This window comes from Miscanthus floridulus, chromosome 2, assembly GCF_019320115.1.
Source record: "Miscanthus floridulus cultivar M001 chromosome 2, ASM1932011v1, whole genome shotgun sequence".
Lineage (NCBI taxonomy): Eukaryota > Viridiplantae > Streptophyta > Magnoliopsida > Poales > Poaceae > Miscanthus > Miscanthus floridulus.
In genome coordinates, this window is record NC_089581.1 from 125,517,340 (window position 1) to 125,525,931 (window position 8,592).

Genomic DNA, 8,592 nt, shown 5'->3' on the forward strand with positions numbered 1-8,592 from the left:
GCCAAAGGGGGAGAGAGATTGAGTATGATAAACTTAGGGGGAGTGATATATCTAGGGGAGCTTATTTATTACATCTAGGTTTTTTATGTGTGATACATTATTATGCATTCATGTTTACTTTCATGTGTTGAACTACATACGTGTGATCGTGATATTTATATGATAGTGATATTAATGTGATATTTATGTGATATGTGACATGTGTGCTCTCTACTTGAATTTTTTATATGTCATGTCACTTGGTTATGCTCATTTGCTTTGCTTCCATGTTTTACTCCAATGCAAATGAGCTTTATTACTTGTACTCATGCTTATTTTATATTAATTGAGTACATCATGTTGGCTTGGGTCATATAAGCTTGCCTAACTCTTTTGTTCTTATTGTCAAAAGCTTATATGAACCAAGCATGTTGAAAACCTCATCTCTTTTACATACTCGAGGTTGTATTGTCATCAATCATCAAAAAGGAGAAGATTGAAAGCATCTAGGCCCCTAGTTGGGTTTCGGTGATTAATGACTATACGTGATTACTATGACTAACATATGTTTTGTAGAGGCAATTAAGTTAGGTCATGGTAATGGCAATTGATTGGGCAATCATGGTTGTCATGCCTCTATGATGGAAATTATTTTGATTTTCAAAGGATGGACAACAAGGTTAAGGATGGACTAGTTCTAAGTGTCAATTGGTGTTGAAGAGACACTTAGAGTAGTTTAGGACTTTGTTTTTCCTTTGGTCGTACTATTAAGGGGGGTATGGACTAGTAGCTTAACCTAGGTGAGTCTAGTGGGTTAGGTGTGGTGCACACTTATCCAATCTAGCACTAGGTAGCTCCTAAATAGCCCTAAGATCAATTGGAGCAAACTTCATTCACATATGATTTTGAGTTGGAAGTGAATGGAGGGTCAAATGTTGACCAGACGCCGGTTTTGGTGTGATCGAACGTTGGCAGTAGAGTCTGGTCAGTTCATTTGATCATGGTGAAGTCATCTGGTTGCAACCGGACGTTGAGTGAAAAGTGACCGAACGCTGGGTGCCAGAGTCCGGTCAACTCCAGTAAGGTTCTAGAGACGGAGAATCCTGATCGGACATGTTCGGTCAATGCTGACCGGATGCTGGTCAGGTTCTAGGTACTGACCGGACGCTGAGCAGCAAAGAGACCGGACGTTGGGTGCCAGAGTCTGGTCAACATCAGTAAGGTTCCAGAGAGCAGTTTTTGTGACCGAACGTGTCCGATCAGTGCTGACCGGACGCTGGTCAGAGTCCGATCACAACTTAACTGCTCAGTTGTGGGGAGAACTGACCGGAGTGTCCGGTCACCCCGTAGTGGCACATAATGGTTTGTTTTGAACGAGGGTGTATAAATATTTCCTCTATTCATTGAAGGGAGTACTCTTGCCCATTTCTATAGCTAAGAAACACCCTTGAGAGTGCCAAGGAGAACAAGAGCCTAGTGAGGTGATTGAGATTTGAGAATCCAAGATTAAGGCCTCATTAGCAAAAAGAGAGTAGCAAGTGTGCATCCACCCTTCTCATTAGGCTTGTTGTGGTCAAGTGAGAGTTCTTGCTTGTTACTCTTGGTGATCGCCATCACCTAGATAGCTTAGTGGTGATTGGGAGTTTGGTGATCATCCGGTGGAGCTTATGGATGACCTAACTCAAGTTGTGAGCGATTGAGGGTGATTCACCGTGATGGAGTGTCGAAGAATCAACCGGTAGAGAGCACTTGATCCTTGCATGGATCAAGAGGGAGCTACACCCTTGCACGGGTGCTCCAACGAGGACTAGTGGGGAGTGGCGACTCTCCGATACCTCAGCAAAATATCACGGCATTCCTTCTCCTCTCTTTACTTTAAGCATTTACATTTGAGCGATTCAATTCTTGTCTTTACATTCTTAGAATTGCCATGCTAGAGTAGGATTGGAACTTAGGGTGCTAAACTTTTGTGCGGCAGATCAATAGAATCACTTTCTAGGCACAAGGGGTGAAGTGGGCTACGTGTAGGGTTTGTTTATTGCAAAGAATTTTAGAATTAGTCCAATTCACCCCCCCTCTTGGACATCTTGATCCTTTCACTGCCGCTGATGCTGCTGCTGCCCTCCATGTCACGTGTCACGACGCAATCACGGTCGCAGTCGCTGTCACTGTCCAAAGTCAAAGAACTATGAATACATCTTGGTGATAGTTGACTATGTCTCCAAGTGGGTTGAAACCATGCCATGCAGAGCTACTGATGCTAAGAACTCCAAAATAATGTTTGAAGAGACAATATTTCCATGATTCGGATTTTTGAGAATGGTGATTAGTGATGGAGGTACTCACTTCACTGACAAGTTCACAACTACTTGTCAAAACATGGGATCTATCACAATGTTGCTACTCTATACCATCCTTAGACAAGTGGCTAAGTAGAAACATCAAATAAACAAATCAAGAACATTCTGTAAAAGACGGTCAACGAGATGGAGACTACATGGAAGGATAGACTACCCGATGCACTATGGGCTTATAGAATAGCCTATAAAATGCCACTTGGAATGTCACCATACCAACTCATCTATGGAAAGACTTTTCATCTACCTGTTGAGCTAGAATTCAAAGCTCACTGGGCCATCAAGCGATGGAACATGGACTTTGAAGAAGAAATGAACCAAGAGGAAGATGCAACTCTCTAAGCTTGATGAATGGCATGAAAAAGCATATCATAACGCCAAGATATACAAGGAGAGAACCAAAATATGGCAAGACAAGAGGATCAAGAAGAAGGAGTTCGCCCCAGGAGATAAGGTATCACTTTTTAATTTTAGGGTGAAATTATTTGGGCATGGAAAACTTCGAAGCAAATGGAAAGGACCATTCAAGGTTATAAGCACCTCGTCACATGGAGCGGTAACACTTCAAAATGATGAAGGTACATTATTCAAGGTAAATGACCACCGTCTCAAGATCTTTCTAGAACCTAAAAAACCACCTGAGGATTTGGATGAGGTAGATTTTTTTATTTTACCATAGATTTACACCTCTGCCATCCTCTTTATGTTTCGTAACGGATAAATATACTTTTCAGGATTAGATAGGGATTAGAAACCACCACGAGAAAAACAAGTGCAAGAAGATGAAGTGTGGGGCCGGCTGGCCCCACCTACAGGGCGCTCGGCCCACCTGTCAGTCCCTTTGTGCCTAGTTAATTCTCTCGTGTCTTCTAAATCCTTCCTCTCCATAATCCCATAGTTTTTCGACGCATTCATTTTTCTTTCATCACGAGACCTCTAATGGATAGATCTTTCCCCCCTATATAAGCGAGCCCCTGCCTGCCTCCATAGCCATCCCATCAAAGCCTCCTGTCTCCAACAGTGGCAAAGCTCTCCTTCTCTCCAGTCCCCATGGCCAACAAGCAGATCGTCCCCTATGGTTTTGATCTAAACAAGAAACTCGACGCGCTTGCGCTGAGCGTCGTTCCTCCAGAGATCACCCCTATTCACTCAAGCCAGTCTTACTTCGTCCAAGCTATCCGTCATCCGATGATCGCTCTGCCACCACCACACCCACTTCTTGAAGGCAAGCCATGCCAACAAGAGCCTCATCTAGACGTCCAAAAGCTAATCAAGGTGATGAAGGAGATCAACCTCCTTCCTCCAAAGGGATATGAGGTGCTGACTGGAGTCAAGACCAATAAGTTTGGAGATGTTACATGTGCAAAATATTAGTCAGTCACCCCTCGTACAACCATCAATGGAGTCCGGGCTATTCTGGATCAAATCAAGGTTATTCCCTCGAAGGAGAAGAAGAGGAAGAGGCCATCAACTCTCCCAGAGAATAAGGAGAAACACCCTCAGATGACCATTGCCCTCTTAGAGAAGAAGATTGAAGATCTAAGCGATGTTGTCTATACCTTAGAACAAAGGATCGACGAAGAACACGTTTATCGCAAGAGCCTACAACAAGATTTAAACGCTTTGAATCATTTTGTTGCTAAGATGAGGAAGTGAGAATTAGGTAGTTAATAGTAAGGCACGAGTGGTTAGGTCAAGTGTTTAAAGATAGTATGTTACTCGCCTAGCTCAGATTGTTAGAGTTGTTGAAGTTTGTGCTAGCTAGTCAAGAGTTTGTGTTTAGGTTGGTTTATGTAATAAAGTGCTTTATGATATTAATGGTGTCTTATTATTATTATCTGCTCTCTATTTCTTTTGGATATGTGTTTTGTCTCCACATGTTGTGCATAAAGGTATATAGGAAAACAAGTGTGGGGGAGACACCACGACAATAAGACAGAATTTGATCGCGAAAATCGCAAAGCTCAGAAAATAATGAGCCAAGGACCACATCCAACGAAGTGGGCCTCGAGTAGCCCCTATAGCAGGCCGCTCGGCCTCCTCTTTGGGCTGGTCGGCCCATCACGGTGGCACCTCGCCACGAGCTTTGTCCTCGGTCAGGTTTGAGCCCAATACATTCTATTTTCACATGTTTCGCTTTCCGTTTTGAACCGAATTGAAAATCCTTTGATAAACAACTTTAAAAACATGATGAAAGATTATTTCAGTCATGACTAAAGGAAAGACTCACATAATTCTTTTTCTAGAAGTCTTGTTACTGTTGAAAACTTATTATTAGGGCATGCTACTTAAGTTGTTGTGGAATGAAATATAGTAGAATAATGAGAACTTGATTCATGATGTCTTGTTAATTGGAGAATTTTATTTCAAAAAGTAAAAAAATAGCTATATCTCTCCTTTGTGGTAAGCAATATCCCACAAGAGCCAAATATGACATATAGACTAGGATAACATTCTACATATACTACTTGTCATTGTATTGAGTTTGGTCAAACATTGTGACCATTATTGAGAAACTTATCATGCTCTCAAGATCAAGATCACATACACTCCACATATATCTGTTGCTCCTACATTGGGAATAGACACAAAAATATGCTTGATAGGATAAATGCTCCAAGTTCTTGTAAATGTCTCTCTTGAAAAGTTTCAATTGCAGAAAAAAGCATGGGCTATGCAAAAGTTATTCATAAAAAAAGAAGAGAAGAAAAAGTATTGAAAAAATGGACAAGTGTCCGAGATATCTAAAACAATGGGTACTCAGATGCCTGCCTGAAAAAAGAAAATAGATAAATAAGATAGCTCATGTTTTCTTACAAAAGTTTTCTAAGTTTTAAACAAGAGAGATATGTTTAAAGGAGAATAGTAGAATTAGGTTAACCATCATATATATATCCACACACATGCACATCTTGATCTAAGAGTATGGCATTTTTCTCCTTGGATCCTTGTTTTGACTTTACAATATATGCAATGCAAGTACGTTCTCACATTCATCCCTACCAGAACTCCATATAAGTTGTTTAGAAGTAGGTAAAAAGAAGGCAAGAACATCAACGCCTTGGTGAGGATCCAAAAATACCATATATATATATATATATATATATATATATATATATATATATATATATATATATATATATATATATAGAGAGAGAGAGAGAGAGAGAGAGAGTGATTTGAGAGTACCACAAAAGGAGAAGGTAAGCTATGTTTTGTTTTCAAAAATTTTAAAATATTTCTCCAATTGACTTGACTGAAGGAAGATGCCGATCTGTTTCAAGCGCCTAAAGTTTCATGGTAGACATTTTGAATCCTGCAGAGCATGTATGACTAGGAATAGTTTTATGTTGATGATTTGTCCTAAGGTTATGTCTTGAGTAAACCATCCTTTTATCGAAGATGAATAAAAGCCTAAGTTTGGAGAAGCTTGTTGACAGTAGTTAACATTCATCACAACCCGTCAATATAACTTGCATAAATGGCTCAAATGGATCACTACTGTATACTTAGGGGTTTAAACTGATAAATTTCATGAGTTTTGATAAATCTATGTTGTCAGCAGGATTTAATCAGAAAACCGCCAAGGAGGATCGGTTCTCCATCGTCTTAAGGATTGCATCTTCACCGTTTATTCAAGTCGGTTTGATCCGAGGGCTCATGATTGACGCTCCAGCCTATATATACCTGCCTGCACCCCCTTCTAGGGCATTGGTATTTGATCCTGAGAGCCTGAGGGCCAGAAACCCTAATCCATATTTCCACCAGGATCAGAGCTAGCAATCAAGAGAAGATTAATCCTCAATAGGATCTAGTCATGTATTAGAGATAGAGAGATAGAGTGAGAGAGAAGAGTTTCGAAGGAGTCTCGGCCTATCGGTGCTCTCTCTACGGCTTGTACCTTGACAGAATCAAGTTCTTTATGAGCTTGCTTCTGAGATTTCTCTGGTAATTGACTTCTAATTCAAGTAAACATTTTATTTATATTGTTCTTCAGGTTTGTGACTCTCTTTTGAGTACTTTAATCCTTGTAACTCCTGGGTTAAAGTAGTATTCGTAGTGTATACATGGTGCTTAGACTCGGTTAATCGTGGATATACCCTATTTTCCGGATCGGTGGTAGCTCATATGGGTGACTCTTATAGGCTCGTTGAATCCTTTATAGTCCAGCTCCCGTTAGTAGGTCCAGCAAGACCTTGTTACTATAGGGAATATACTCTGCTTGTGTTTTCTCTAGTAATATTCTCAGAATTGAACAATAGAAGACAAAGCTTATCAAAGTTAGAACTAGAAGACCTTAGCAGTCTCCTCTACGCTCCTTTTATGTAGCATTTATTGTGAAGTTGTGTTAAGTTAGATTTGGTTATTCTCGAGTTCGATATAAAACTGGGTACTTCCGATGAAGTACTACATCGATATAATATCCGTGCGCTTACAAATTATTCTATATGCGTTAATTTATACCAACAAGTACCTAGCGACGAACGTTGGCGCTATGGCGGCAGCAACAACGACGGCAATTTCCTCCACGCTCGCCGTGGTGCTCCTCTATGCCGCGTCCTTGGTGGCAACCGGCGCCGCCGGTGGCCACCATCTTGAGGCCAACAAGGCCAACGACCTGGTGGCAAAAACGTGCGCCAATGTGACTAGGCGCCACTACAGAGGGCCTGGGCTCACCAGGCAGTTCTGCGAGTCGGCGCTGCGGTCAGACAAGTGCAGCATGGCGGCTAGGGACCCACGCGACCTGGCGCTCGTGGCCATGGACCTCGTCCAGAGTGGCGCCGCAGACTCCAAGGTTGATGGCGCGCTGCGCTCCGGCACCACGGCGAAGTGGAGCAAGCACACGATGCTCCGCCTCCACTACTGCCGATAGGACCACAACGACGTGGCGCGCACCGTCCCGGAGTTCCGCGCGTTGGTCCAGGAGTATAATCTACGGCGTGCCGGTGGCCGCCACGAGCAGGGTCTCACGGCAGCGGCAACCTGATTCCCTCTGAGTACCTGGAGTGCACAGGCAGGCTGGTACACGCTACAGATGACTGCTGGGTTCACATGTTGTGCCAAGACGGTGAGGCAAAGAAGGCGGTGTGGAAGGAGGTCGTAGAGGTCGCCAGTCGGGCCAACCTCGCCAAAGCTATGGTCGAGCAAATGGTTGGCGTTGCTGACGATGATGATCATTAGAGCCTTCTACTAATTTATTTACGGAGCTATAGCTAAAACCATGTAATTTGATAACTTGCTCCTATATTATGCGAATAACAAAAGAGTTATAATTAACAAGGTGACTTAAAAATATTACACATGCATATATAAGCCTATTTTTCGGTTGGCTGGTTCGTGAAGAAGTACTGCTGGCTGGTTTATGTGAGAGAAAAATACTGTTTCAGCTGAAAATTTACGATCGTTTACGACAAGCCACGGCCAAACGAACGGGCTGTTTGCCGTTGGATCTAACATCTGTGCAGCACAACTTCTTGATCTAACTCACCTTGCTTAGCAAGGATCGATGTTTGTTCGCTAGATGAATACTGGCTTCGCCAAGCAATCTGCCCAGGTTGAACAAAGAATAGGTTGCATTGTCAGCTAGCAGCGGGAAAATAAGAAAAAATTTACCCTTAATTTGGCAGACTCTAATGAGCATCTCTACTAATAGCCATTGGAACTATTTTGTTCTTTAAAATGATATCTTTATCATTATGAAAAATGCATCACGTAACACCTAAATTTGCATCTAAATTAAAGTAACCTATCACTATGAAATTAAGATACACTACTCTAGATCAAGTTTGAGTGTCGGAGCGTCTAAATGCCTAAGTGACTGAGTGACTGAGTGGTTGAGTGATTGAGTGGCTAAGTGATTGATTGACTGAGGCTACAATATTATCCATGGCTGAGTGCCTTTGTTTTTTTTCTCGGACGTGCCATTGGCACGGTATTTATTAAGCATAAGGAGAGTTTTACAATTTAAAGCTGGAACAGTAATTTGTGATTACCGAGTCGAACACCGACAGAGGTCACATGGTTGTGATTACAAAAGAAACGAAACTACTTAGCGACCGTGAGGAGGATCAAGCATAGGGACACAGCAGGCCTGGACTCAGTGGCTAAAGAGCGTCGTGCTCGAAGCCAGTGAGATTCAGCTTCATGGCAACCGGATCGAAATATGGAGCGAAGAGCGTTTGAAGGGCCTCCTGTTTGGAGGGTGATAACGGTGGTGAAGAAGGCCTTGATACTATCCAAAGCCGTAGGGTCCGAT